Raw genomic sequence first — 12966 nt, forward strand, 5'->3', positions numbered from 1 at the left:
GGTGAGATTGACAACCTCATCTGTTTCGTTGGGGCAAAGTACTTTGGTTGTGTTGTGCGGGTTCCACGTTGGCGCCGGAATCCCTGGTGTTGCGCCGCACTACATCCCGCCGCCATCAACCTTCAACGTGCTTCTTGGCTCCTCCTGGTTCGATAAACCTTGGTTTCTTTCTGAGGGAAAACGTGCTGCTGTGCGCATCATACCTTCCTCTTGGGGTTGCCCAACGAACGTGTGATATACACGCCATCACTTGGGTGTAAGGGCGGCACCCCGCTTGATCATTATCTAGTAGATCCGATCCGTTATGATTGCTCCTTGTTCTTCAAGGATTAGTTTAATATCTGCATTGTTAGGCCTTACAAACGGGTCGAAGGATCCAGTGGCGCGTAGGGTGTAGTTTGCTAGCCCTAGACGGGATGTTCCGAGGATCAACTTCGTGTTGGTTTTTAGGCCTTGTCTAGGGTCGGTTTACGATCACCGTGCGTGGCCGCGAGGCTCGATCACGAGTAGGATGTTCCGATTATGCGGTGAAAACCCTAAATCGTAGTAGGTCGTTTTAGCTTTATCTTGATCAAGCAGGACCACCATCCGATCGTACACCTCGTACGCATCATGGGTGGATCGGCTCTTTGAGCCGATTCACGGGACAACTCTGAGAGCCGATCGAGGCTCGTATTTAACGTTTACGTGTATGCCATGCAGGAAACTAAGCGAGGCATTCTCCAACACCTTCACGACCAGGTATAGGTCAGGTGGCACGCCCTTGCATCAGCATCGGACGTGCGTGCCGAAGGCTTTGCGGGCCGTCGCTTGGAGGGACCAGGGCCAGCCGCAGCCCTGGGAGATTCCCGGCTCTACGGTGTTTCCCGTCGCTGCCCGCCGGTGGGTTTCTGACCGCAACACATTCTGGCACGCCCGGTGGGACGATCTTCGACATCAACCGCATCGCCATCTACATCTGAGATGGCGGAAGGCACTCCGGTCAAGTACGAGGATCCGGCGAGGAGCTCAAGAAGAAGCATGACGAGATCAAAGCAGTCCTCGAAGCCGACCTCATCGGCTCTTTTCACAGAACCGGCTCACATGGCATCAGCTGGAAAGGGTTCTCACCTGAAGGCACGCTCGATGGAGTGGACCTGTCCACCCTGTCAGAAGAACGCACCAGGTCGCTGCGTCGGGAGATCAACTTCATGGTGGCTCACTCGCTGCACCGCCATTCTGAGAGCCTGGTGAACACTTTGGAGCGTGTCGCTCTTCGGGTGATCCAGGAGATCATGAGCCATCAGTACTCTCCGTCAGGACCAGCTCTGGGGACTTACCAAGGAGAGATGCCACTCCAGTCCCGTCCACCGCTGCCGTTTGCGTTGGTAGCACCAGAGGTGCCTAATTCACCGGCATCCGCCGTTAACATGGTGGGGCTCACTTACCCTGGAGGATGCCAGCCAAGATCCTCGTTCAACATCAACATGATGGGGCTCGGGCACCACCCTGGCAAGGACAGCGACGAGGGCAGCTGCTCTCGCAGCGAAGGCAAGGAGGAAGCTGTTCCACGCGATCGGCCCCAACACCTCCAAAAAGTCCTGGTTACAATCAAGATGAAGGCCGACGCCAGCGATCGGCCCGCATTATCCGTACCACACGTTCTCCTTGTATTTGGTGTCGACCTCACAGGTGACGGAAAGCTAGGATATGGGTTTACATCGGCTGATGAGCTAGAAGAAGTCGACATCGGTCCTGGGGATAAGCCGCGACCAACTTTTATCAGCAAGAAGTTAGATCCACATCTTAGGGGTCGGATGATAGCTCTGCTAAAAGAATACCCAGATTGCTTTGCATGGGATTACACGAGAGATGCCAGGTTGGACAGGAGCATCATTGAACATCGGCTTCCCCTTAAGAAAGGGTTTCGGCCGTTCCAACAACGAGCACGTCAGATGAAGGCCGAAATTCTGGAAGAAGTCAAGAAAGAGATCGAGAAGATGTTGGCCGCCGGGTTCATCAGGCCATGCAGGTATGCTGAATGGATCTCCAGTATCGTTCCCATAGAGAAGAAAGATGGCCGATGGCGTGTGGCCATCGATTTCCGAGATCTCAACAGAGCCACTCCAAAAGATGAATATCCGATGCCTGTGGCAGAAACGTTGATCAATGCAGCTGCTGGCCATAAGGTGTTGAGCTTCATGGATGGCAACGCCGGCTATAACCAAATTTTCATGGCTCCGGAAGATATACACAAGACAACATTCGGAGTACCGAGGGCGGTAGGCTTGTTTGAATATGTAGTCATGACCTTTGGGTTGAAGAACGCTGGTGCAACGTACCAGAGAGCCATGAATTATATATTTCACGACCTGATCGGCAAGTTGGTGGAAATCTACATTGATGACGTGGTAGTCAAGTCTGTCTCCATGGAGGGACACTTGGATGATTTGCGACGCATCTTAGACCGAACTCGGAAGTTCGGACTAAGAATGAATCCGAAGAAGTGTGCCTTTGGGGTGACGGCCGGTCAGTTCCTAGGTTTTCATGTTCATGAACGGGGAATTGAGATCGGCCTGAAAAGTCAGAGGCGGTGCGTACCATGCAGCCGCCCACCACGAAGAAAGAGCTCCAACGTCTTAGCGGCAAAATCAACTTCGTCCGACGATTCATCTCTAACCTGTCAGGACGAATCGAGCCGTTCATGGCGTTGGTGAAGATTAAATCTGATGACGAGTTTCACTGGGGGCAGAACAGCAGCAGGAGTTTGACGAGATTAAGCGGTATCTGACGACGCCGCCTGTGCTAGTTCCACCCCAACAAGACAGGCCGTTCTATATCTACTTGTCGATGGCCGACACGTCCATCGCTTCGGTGGTGGTGCAACTCTATGAGGGTGTTGAAAAGGTCGTTTTCTACCTCAGCAGAAGGATGTTGGACGCGGAGACAAGGTATCCTGAGGTCGAGAAGCTTTGCCTCTGCCTGTTCTTCACCTACACCAAGCTTCATCACATCCTTTTGACGGCAGAGATCATCGTCATCTGCAAGTCAGACGTTGTCAAGCACATGTTGTCGGCCCCTGTTTTGAAAGGCCGGCTTGGTAAGTGGATGTTTGCGTTGACGGAGTTCGGTCTTCGGTATCAGCCTGCGAAAGCGGTCAAGGGACAAGCGTTGGCCGATCTTATAGCTGAACGGATTAACACTAATATAGCGGAACTATCCGTACGTGCGTGGGCTATGTTCTTCGATGGATCGGCTTGTGACGATGGTTGTGGCATCGGCATTCTGCTCGTGTCGCCTCGGGGGGCAACATATTCTTTCGCCATCAGGCTATCTGCCCCTTGCACCAACAATGTCGCTGAGTATGAGGCAGTGCGCAAGGGAATGGAGTTGCTTTTAGAAGCCGGGGCAGAGGCAGTGGAGCTTTTTGGAGACTCGAAGTTGGTGATCTCTCAACTCACGGACGAATACAAGTGCGAGAGTGAGTCACTTTTCCCATATTGGGTAGAGTGTCGTGAGCTGATGACACATTTTCGGTACATCAATTTCAATTGGGTCCCAAGGTCTCGGAATACCGACGCCAATGATCTCGCACGAGATGGCATCGGGATACAAGGACATACCCGACGGGTCAGAAGTTCGAGTGCGGTTCTCGGAACAGGATGATTGGAGAACCGATATCTTCAATTATTTGAAGGATTCGGCTCGGGGGCACCCAAAAGGATAAGATACAAGGCTATGAAATATGTCCTTATAGGAGATGACATGTTCTACATGACGTTGGAAGGGTTACTACTCAAATGCCCGGGACCAACCGAGTCTAATCGGCTCTTACATGAGGTGCATGAAGGCGCTCGTGGAACTCACCAATCGGCCCATAAGATGAAGTGGTTAATCGGGCGATCGGGGTTTTATTGGCCTACCATGCTAGAAGACTGCTTCAACTACTACAAAGGATGCCAAGCGTGTCAAATGTTCGGAAAAATCCGGATGGTACCCGCATCGGCGATGAACCCCATCATCAAACCTTGGCCATTTCGAGGTTGGGGCATGGATATGATCGGCAAGATACATCCTCCGTCAAGCAAGAACCACGAGTGGATTCTGGCCATTACGGATTATTTCACCAAGTGGGTGGAGGCCGTTCCCATGAAGAAAGTAAAATCGGAAGATGTTATCCAATTTGTCAAAGAACATGTCATTCATAGGTTCGGGATTCCCCAAACCATCACGACCGATGGAGGTTCGGTCTTTGTCTCTAAAGATTCAGAAAGTTCTGCGATGACATGGGGATTAAGCTAATCCGATCATCTCCATACTACGCTCAAGCCAACGGGCAAGCCGAAGCATCCAATCAAAGCCTGATCAAGCTGATTAAGAGGAAGATTGAGGAGAACCCCAGGGTGTGGCATGAGACGTTGTCAGAAGCTTTGTGGGCCTATCGCATGTCATGCCATGGAGCTATAAAGACTTCGCCGTACCAGCTTGTCTATGGGCAGGGAGGCCGTATTACCTTGGGAAATTACGGCCGGATCGAGACGTGTCACGTTTCAGAATGACCTGACGCCTGAAGAATATGCAACCCTGATGAGTGACACTGTTGAGGATGCAACGGAACTTAGACTTTGGTCGTTAGAAAAGATTAAAGAAAACAAAGCCAGAGTAGCTCGGGCATACAATAAGAAGGTAAGACCAAAGGAGTTTCAAGTTGGTGATCTAGTATGGGAAGCCGTGTTGCCACTAGGAACCAGGGATAAAGCATACGGCAAATGGTCTCCTAATTGGCACGGTCCTTACAAAGTCATCCAGGTTACGAAGGGCAATGCCTACATGCTTGAACAGTTGGATGGTGTGAAGTTCCCAGTGGCCGTCAACGGCCAACATCTCAAGAAGTATTTCCCAAGCATGTGGGAGGATGGGCAGTGAGATATGGAGGCCGATTTTTAGATCGGCCAGTAAAACAATAAATCACAGCCGATGTACAGACATCGACTTGAGAAAACATGTGGAGACAACAGTATGCTAACAGCCGATGCACGGGCATCGACTTCAGAATAATAAAATCCGATGCATTGCCATCGACTCTAGAGGAACAAGCTCAATTAAGATCATAATATTTGGGATAAATCTCCTAGTGGTTTGTTGAGGAGTTCAATCTGCACGTTTAAGATGGTTTGGACGGGAGCTAGACCTGTTGGACCGTGTGGATAGGCAACGGCTTGGCCTCAAATCGCGTTTGTAGTACAAGCCGATGCCCTGTCATCGGCTCTTTGTACAGCGACTTCGTTCGACGATCGGCAAAGTTGACAAGAAAGCAAGACTAATTAGGGAATATTCTCTTCATTAATAGTGAGATTTCTTACAAAGAAAGAGCCGATTGCTCGGGGAAGAAAGAACAAAATCCGACTACTACTACTAGTCCCTAATCTAAGGGCCGTTGTTGCCCTCGTCGTCGTCATCGCTGCCGCCGGCGCAGCTGCTGATGGACTCCTCATCGCTGCTCCCGTAGCCTTCTATGGGAGCCTCGTCTTCCTCATCGTCGTCATCACTATCGTCGTCCCACCAGGCGCGGAGGCGCTTCGCCGGTGGGTAACCTTCGAGGGAGTCGTCGTCGTCATCCTCCGCCTCTTCCTCGGATGAGGTGAAGTCGTCCCAGGAGAAGCGGTCGTCCTCGCTCTCCGCCTCCTCCTCCCCGTCGACGAGGAATCGAAGGTCGTCCTCTCCGTCAGTCAAGGATTTGTCATCCTCAGACCAGATGGAGGAATCGTGTTCCTCCTTGTCCCACGTCGTTGGGGCGAGGATGTCGTGCGCCGCCAACGAGCCCCACTCTAGCGTCGGCTCACGGAAGGGAGATGATACGTAGGAGAGGTTTGAGGAGGCAGAAGAGGAGGAGGAGGAAGAAGGCATGGCTACGGAGTAATGGGGGTTTGTTCGCCGATGGCTAGTACGGAGTAGGAGGGTGAAGGGGCGAACTGCTCGACACGGTTAAATAATGGGATATTGGGGAGAGTTAATGCTACGACAGTTTCCGAGGAAATGGTGCCAACGGATTGTCGAGTCGTGCATAGAAGTCGAGAAGGCAAGGCATCATGGTGAAGGATACTGCGGCGGTTCTGCTCTGCCATGACATGACCCGACGAAAGAAAAGCACAATGATTTTGGAAATGTCATTTCCAAAACCAGGGGGCATGTGTTATCACCAGAATTTGACCGGATCAGAGGTGGGCCGCGATTGGAGATGGGTTTGAAGGATATACATAGGAGGAATACATGAATCGGCCTTTTATACCAAGTTTGGGCTAGATTGCCCATGTATCTGTATTATAGTAGATCGCATCTTAATTTAGAAGTTAGAGTTTAACCCGTGCACGGTTAGGTGCACGCCTAAATTAGAAAGTCCCCCGGACTATAAATATGTATCTAGGGTTTATGAAATAAACAACAAACAACGTTCACCACAAACCAATCTCGGCGCATCGCCAACTCCCCCGTCTCGAGGGTTTCTTCCGGGTAAGCACCATGCTGCCTAGATCGCATCTTGCGATCTAGGCAGCACACGTTTATTCGTCGTCCATGCGTTGTTCGTACTGAAGCCTTTTTGATGGCGAGCAACATAGTTATCATAGATGTTCTAGGGTTAGCATTGTTCTCCGTATCATATGCTATCATCGTGCAACCCTTAGGCATCTAGCCGCCCTTACACCTATCTTGGGTGTAAGGGCGGCACCCCGCTTGATCATTATCTAGTAGATCCGATCCGTTATGATTGCTCCTTGTTCTTCAAGGATTAGTTTAATATCTGCATTGTTAGGCCTTACAAACGGGTCGAAGGATCCGAGTGGCGCGTAGGGTGTAGTTTGCTAGCCCTAGACGGGATGTTCCGAGGATCAACTTCGTGTTGGTTTTTAGGCCTTGTCTAGGGTCGGTTTACGATCACCGTGCGTGGCCGCGAGGCTCGATCACGAGTACGATGTTCCGATTATGCGGTGAAAACCCTAAATCGTAGTAGGTCGTTTTAGCTTTATCTTGATCAAGCAGGACCACCATCTGATCGTACACCTCGTACGCATCATGGGTGGATCGGCTCTTTGAGCCGATTCACAGGACAACCTGAGAGCCTATCGAGGCTCGTATTTAACGTTTACGTGTATGCCATGCAGGAAGCTAAGCGAGGCATTCTCCAACACCTTCCTGACCAGGTATAGGTCAGGTGGCACGCCCTTGCATCAGCATCGGACGTGCGTGCCGAAGGCTTTGCGGGCCGTCGCTCGTAGGGACCAGGGCCAGCCGCAGCCCTGGGAGATTCCCGGCTCTACGGTGTTGCCCGTCGCTACACGCCGGTGGGTTTCTGACCGCAACAGTTTATAAAGTGGATAGCCTTGCTCTTGATGTTGATCTTCTTAAATTAAAGGTTGTTCCTCATGATAATACTGAGAATAAAACTTTTTCTCAAGCAAATGCTATTCAAGTTAGAATTGATGACAATATGAGGTTGTTAGCTGAATTGCATGCTAGGTGGGAAAGAGAAGATGAGATGGCTAGAGAAAATAATTTAGCCAAGGTTTACACAATCACCACCAATAGTAATACTGAACCTTTGAATTCTAGCAAACCTCCTACTACTAGCAAAATCGAAAATGTTGGAAAAGTCTCCATTCCACATAGAAAAGTGTATAAACCCATTAAAACTGTTCCCGACAAGCGTGCTAAAATTTTTAGAGGTGTGGGAGATAATTGTCCTTTTACTTTTGATAGCAATGATTTTGATTTTGAAAGTTGTACCATTACTGAAGTTATAAAGTTCTTGCAAAAGCTCGCTGAAACTCCCAATGCTAGTGAACAAAATGTTGCTCTTACAAAGCATATTGCTAGTGCTATTATGAAAATGAGGGAACAGAAGTTAAAACATGAGGATTCAATTTCTAAAAAGTTAGAAGATGGTTGGGAACCTATTATTAAGATGAGAGTGTAATAATTTGATTATAATGCTTTATGTGATCTTGGTGCAAGTATTTCTGTTATGCCTAAAAGAGTTTATGATATGCTTGACTTGCCACCTTTAGAAAAATATTATTTGGATATTCTTCTTGTTGATGTTGCTGCAAAGAAACCTTTGGGGAGATTTGATAATGTTCTTATACAAGTGAATAATAATTATGTCCCTGTTGATTTTGTTGTTTTGGATATTGAATGCAATGCTTCATGCCCTATTATTTTGGGAAGACCGTTTCTTAGAACTGCAGGTGCTATCATTGATATGAGAGATGGAATAATTCATTATCAATTTCCACTGAAAAGAGGTATGGAATAATTCCCTAGAAAAAGAAATAAGTCACCTTATGACTCTATTTATAGGACAACTTATGGTGTTGATGAGCCACCTCTTGACAATACTTGATTTGCACCCTTTCTGCGCCTAGCTCAAAGACGTTAAAGAAAAGCGCTTATGGGAGACAACCATGTTTTATTTCTGTTATTTTTGCTTTGCTGAGTCTTGGAAGTTATTGCTACTGTAATAACCTCTCCTTATCGTTTTTATTTCGTTTTTGTGCCAAGGGTAGCCTCTAATAGAAAGAAAGCAGTGTTCGGGGTATTTGCAATTCTGAAACAGATTCTATGCTGGTCACGAAAATATTCTTAAAAATAGGCAGATCGTTATTTTGAGCTGCAAATTTTTGTGCTTATGCCCCAATATGTTATATAACTTTAGTTAGTTTAGCGTTTTTAAATTTGAGCAACAGAACTATTTCTTTAATTTTGATCTCTTCCTGCTGGTCTGTTTTGACAGATTTCTACCATGTTTTGCATTTGCGTCTGATGCTTCGTCTTTTTGAGTTCTTTTGTGAAAAAGAGCTTTGGAAAGAAGTAGCTACAGTAGCATATGTTAAAATTAGTGTTTGATATGTGCCATTACTGAAGCCTTGCTGGTTTGATATATTTTTATTTGCACTATTGTTGCTAATCAATTGTGCTGAGTTTTGTGTGAAGGAAGTTTTCAAGTGTAGGGAGAAAAGAATGATGCAATAAGATGAAGCATTGACAAGAGATCAAGCTTGGGTATGTCCCCTGGACCCCCGCCCCCAAGAAATATCTAAGAAGTACAAGCGTCAAAACTTGGGGATGCCCAAGGCATCCCCTCTTCATCAACAAAAAGCACCAGGTCATTTGTCAACACGCTATATTTTTATTCCTTCATGTGATACGTGTTATCTTTGGAGCATCTTTACTTTTTGATGTCTGATTACTTTCAATAAATTTGGATCCCATCGTTCATGTTTACTTTGGAGTGAGACATGTTCCACCCGCTTTGCATATTTACTTTGGAGTGAGACACGCTCCGCTGTTTTGCATGTTTATTTTGGAGTGAGACACGCTCCACTGTTATGCATTTTGCGTTGGAGAGAGACACGCTACTTTTTTATTTATTTGTGTTTCAATAGCTCTCTGGATATTTACTTGTTTTTCATATATTAGAGTTGTTTGGTTTCATTTGGTTGGCGTTGGAAGCATGAAAAAAGTTTTATGTGTATGTGATGCAAATGGAAGCATTTTTAGACTGTGGCATAGTTATTTTTGCATATCTTGCTAGATGTTATTCTCATCATGAGATTGTTAATTATGTTTTCATTATGATTAGTCTCAAATATTGAGAGTGTTTAGTGTGTCATTGAAGGTTTCATGCATTGTTTTTAGCATACAATAGAAAAGCATAATATTGTGGTATAATATTCTCCCGCAAATGTTTTTATTTGGGTCGACTTGGAACATATTTTGCAACATGTTATGACTACATTCGAGTAAATTCTTGCATCTATGATCATTTAGTTTGCAACTTGTGTATCACTTTATGCTTTGATTAATATATTTTGTCGTTGTGCATGATTATGGCCATTATGCTCTCTTAGTTGGTCGCACCCGATCTTTTTCTAGCCTCCATTTGTGTGAGTATTTTACTCATGCATCCAACCACCAAAAACCAAATATGCCAAAGTGTCCACCATATCTACCTATATGTGGTATTTCATTGCCATTCCATAGTAGTTTGCTCGTGTGCTACCTTTAAAACATTCAAACAGTTCCTCGTTTTGTGACATTGTTTTTAGCTCATGAGGAAGTAAATTAAAATTGTGGTTTTTATCTTCCATACTAGTTAAGTAACTCAAAGACTCACGAGCTTCATCTTTCCCGTCACATAAAAAATTATATAAAAAAATAAGATCTGGTTTGACCACAACTTCCAATAGGGGAAGAAAATAGGAAAATTATAAGAAAAGGGCACTCCTCCATGGTTTGTGATTGCTTGGTCGGCAGCCGAGGATTCGGTTAGCCATGGTATGTGTAACCAAAGGTTGGGACGAGTGTCACAATTTTATAAGTAGTCTAAATGAAAAGAGGCTTCGCCCAAATATTTCGGAACCGCTCTCAAACTTGCTTAGTATGGAAGAGGACAATAGCTTTTTTTTACTACTCGTTGACATGAACAACCACCTCTCAAAAGTGCATTTTATACTCTTGTTGTTTCAATAAAAAGCTCTAGCACATGAGTGATCTTACTTGCCTCTCAAAGAGAGACCTTCTTTTACTTTTATGTTGAGTCTCCATCTTCTAGTTTATGCACCACTTATGAGAGCATAGTTGTCATTCTTAGTTTTATGTGCATGGTCCCAAGATTTTATTGATTGATTCATAATTATGGTATTGCTTGTTCAAACTTTTTGTTTCTAGTCATCCTTATAATCTTTTAAAGGTGTCCAAGCATTTATGTTTTGCTTCCACTTATGGGACAAGTTGAGTACCACTTTATTATGTATCTATGCTATGTTCTTGACAATCACTTGCTTTCCATGCACGTTATACATTTTCTTTTGTTCGATTACTATTCATGTTTTAGCATGGTTATTAAGTTTCATTGTTTGATTATATCTATCATGCTTATGTTAGGATTCGATGATTCCAGCTATGTTTTCTTTTACACTTAGATTAATCAAAGTAGTGTGACAACATGTCACCTCAAAAATTATTTGTTTGTTATCACTTACCTACTCGAGGACGAGCAGGAGTTAAGCTTGGTGATGTTGATACGTCCCAAACATATCTATAATTTTTGATGCTCCATGCTTGTTTTGTTACAATTATTATATGTTTTATGTGCACATTTCCACACTTTTTAGCATTTTCTGGGACTAACCTATTAACGCAGTGCCGCAGTGCTAGTTCCTGTTTTCTGCTGTTTTTGTGTTTCGGAAAAGTTGTACATGAAATTTTCTCAGAATTGGACGAAACAAAAGCCCAGAGTCTTATTTTCCCGGGACGAAGACGGGGCCAGAAGGACACGCGCAGGAGAGCTGCCATGTGGCAGTACATAGGGCATGCGCGGCCCCACCCTAGGCCGCGCCTGACCCATGTACTGGCGCCTCGTCGCCTCGTTTGCTCCGCCCTTCCGCCTATTTATTCCTCGTATCGGGAAAACCCCAGGGACCAGAGCCTCCATCCACGAAAAGTTCTGACGCCGCCGTCAACCGAAACCTTAGTTCAGGAGGGTTCTCCAGTCCATCCTGGCACCCTGCCGGAGAGGGAAATCACCGCCAGAGGCCTCTACATCGCCATGTCTTCATCTGAGGTGATGCGTGAGTAGTCCTCCATGGGACCACGGGTCCATAGCAGTAGCTAGATGGTTGTCCTCTCCTTTTTGTGCTTCATGTATAGATCTTGTGAGATGCCTAACATGATCAAGATCATCTATTTGTAATTGCTACATGTTGGTTTGATGTGGATCCGATTTATAGAGAGATTGCTTTGGTTGAGATTATGTATTATGTTATTATGATCTTGCATGCTCTCCGTTTCTAGTAGATGCTCTGGCCAAGTAGATGCTAGCGACTCCAAGAGGGAGTATTTATGCTCGATAGTGGGTTCATGCCTATATTTAACCATGGGAAGTGACCTTGTTCTCTATGGTTGTAGATATGTTGTTGCTACTAGGGAGAAAATAGCGGTGTTCTATTCAAGGGTAGTTTCATCGTTTACTTTACACACATTGCTTAAAGCGATAGTCCGTTGCTTGCAACTTAATACTGGAGGGTGTCGCGGATGCAATCCTGAAGGTGGATTATTAGTCATAGATGCAGTTGGATTACGGTCTATGTATATTGTTGTAATGCCCGCATACTTTCATAGCATGTATTCTGCACCAACCATTAGCGTAGAATCTCTATTTTCAATTGCCCATCTGTAATTTGTTTACCAGCATATTTATTTTATTAGGGAGGCGCCTCTAGTTTACTGTGGACCTCGGTCCTTCTTCTTTTAATTGCAATCTTCTACAACATTTTTATGTTCTGTTCTCTACAAACAATTCTTTTTCCACACGGTTCGTTTAATCCTTTGTTTTTAGCAAAACTAGTGAGCTTGACAACCTCGCTGAAAGTTGGGGACAAAGTACTTGGTTGTCTGTGTGCAGGTCTCCACGTTGCTGCTGACGCCGGTAGTGTGCCCTGCCACGAGTTGGTTCGCAACACCTCGGGAGAGAATCTTTTTCTCCTACTGGTCGATAAACCTTGGTTTCTTACTGAGGGAAAACTTCCTACTGTGCTCATCATACCTTCCTCTTGGGGTTCCACTCAACATTGCGCATAAATTCTCCTTCATCAACTCCGCGCTCAGCATGCGCGCGTGCCAGAAATTACGAAGGACGTGTGTCCCCCACTTGTGCGACGTGTCGACGGTGCAGAAATTCTGGGCCCACAACCCAGTGAGGTGACAGGACATGTGGCTTCCCAAGGAGAGAATCGTGGCTACCGTCAACAGCGACGTCAGTCAAGAAATCTTCGGGTGTTTTCATTAAAAGATGGCGACAACAAATCTTTGAGTCCTCCAGCAGAGAAACTTCAGGAGCCTATGATCAAATGTAGGCATCTGCCCATATGCTCGGGGGCTACTCTTATCAGAAGCATTGTATATACTTCTGATAAGAGAATAAGTGAAAAG

This window comes from Lolium rigidum, unplaced genomic scaffold (genome assembly GCF_022539505.1).
Source record: "Lolium rigidum isolate FL_2022 unplaced genomic scaffold, APGP_CSIRO_Lrig_0.1 contig_17360_1, whole genome shotgun sequence".
NCBI lineage: Eukaryota > Viridiplantae > Streptophyta > Magnoliopsida > Poales > Poaceae > Lolium > Lolium rigidum.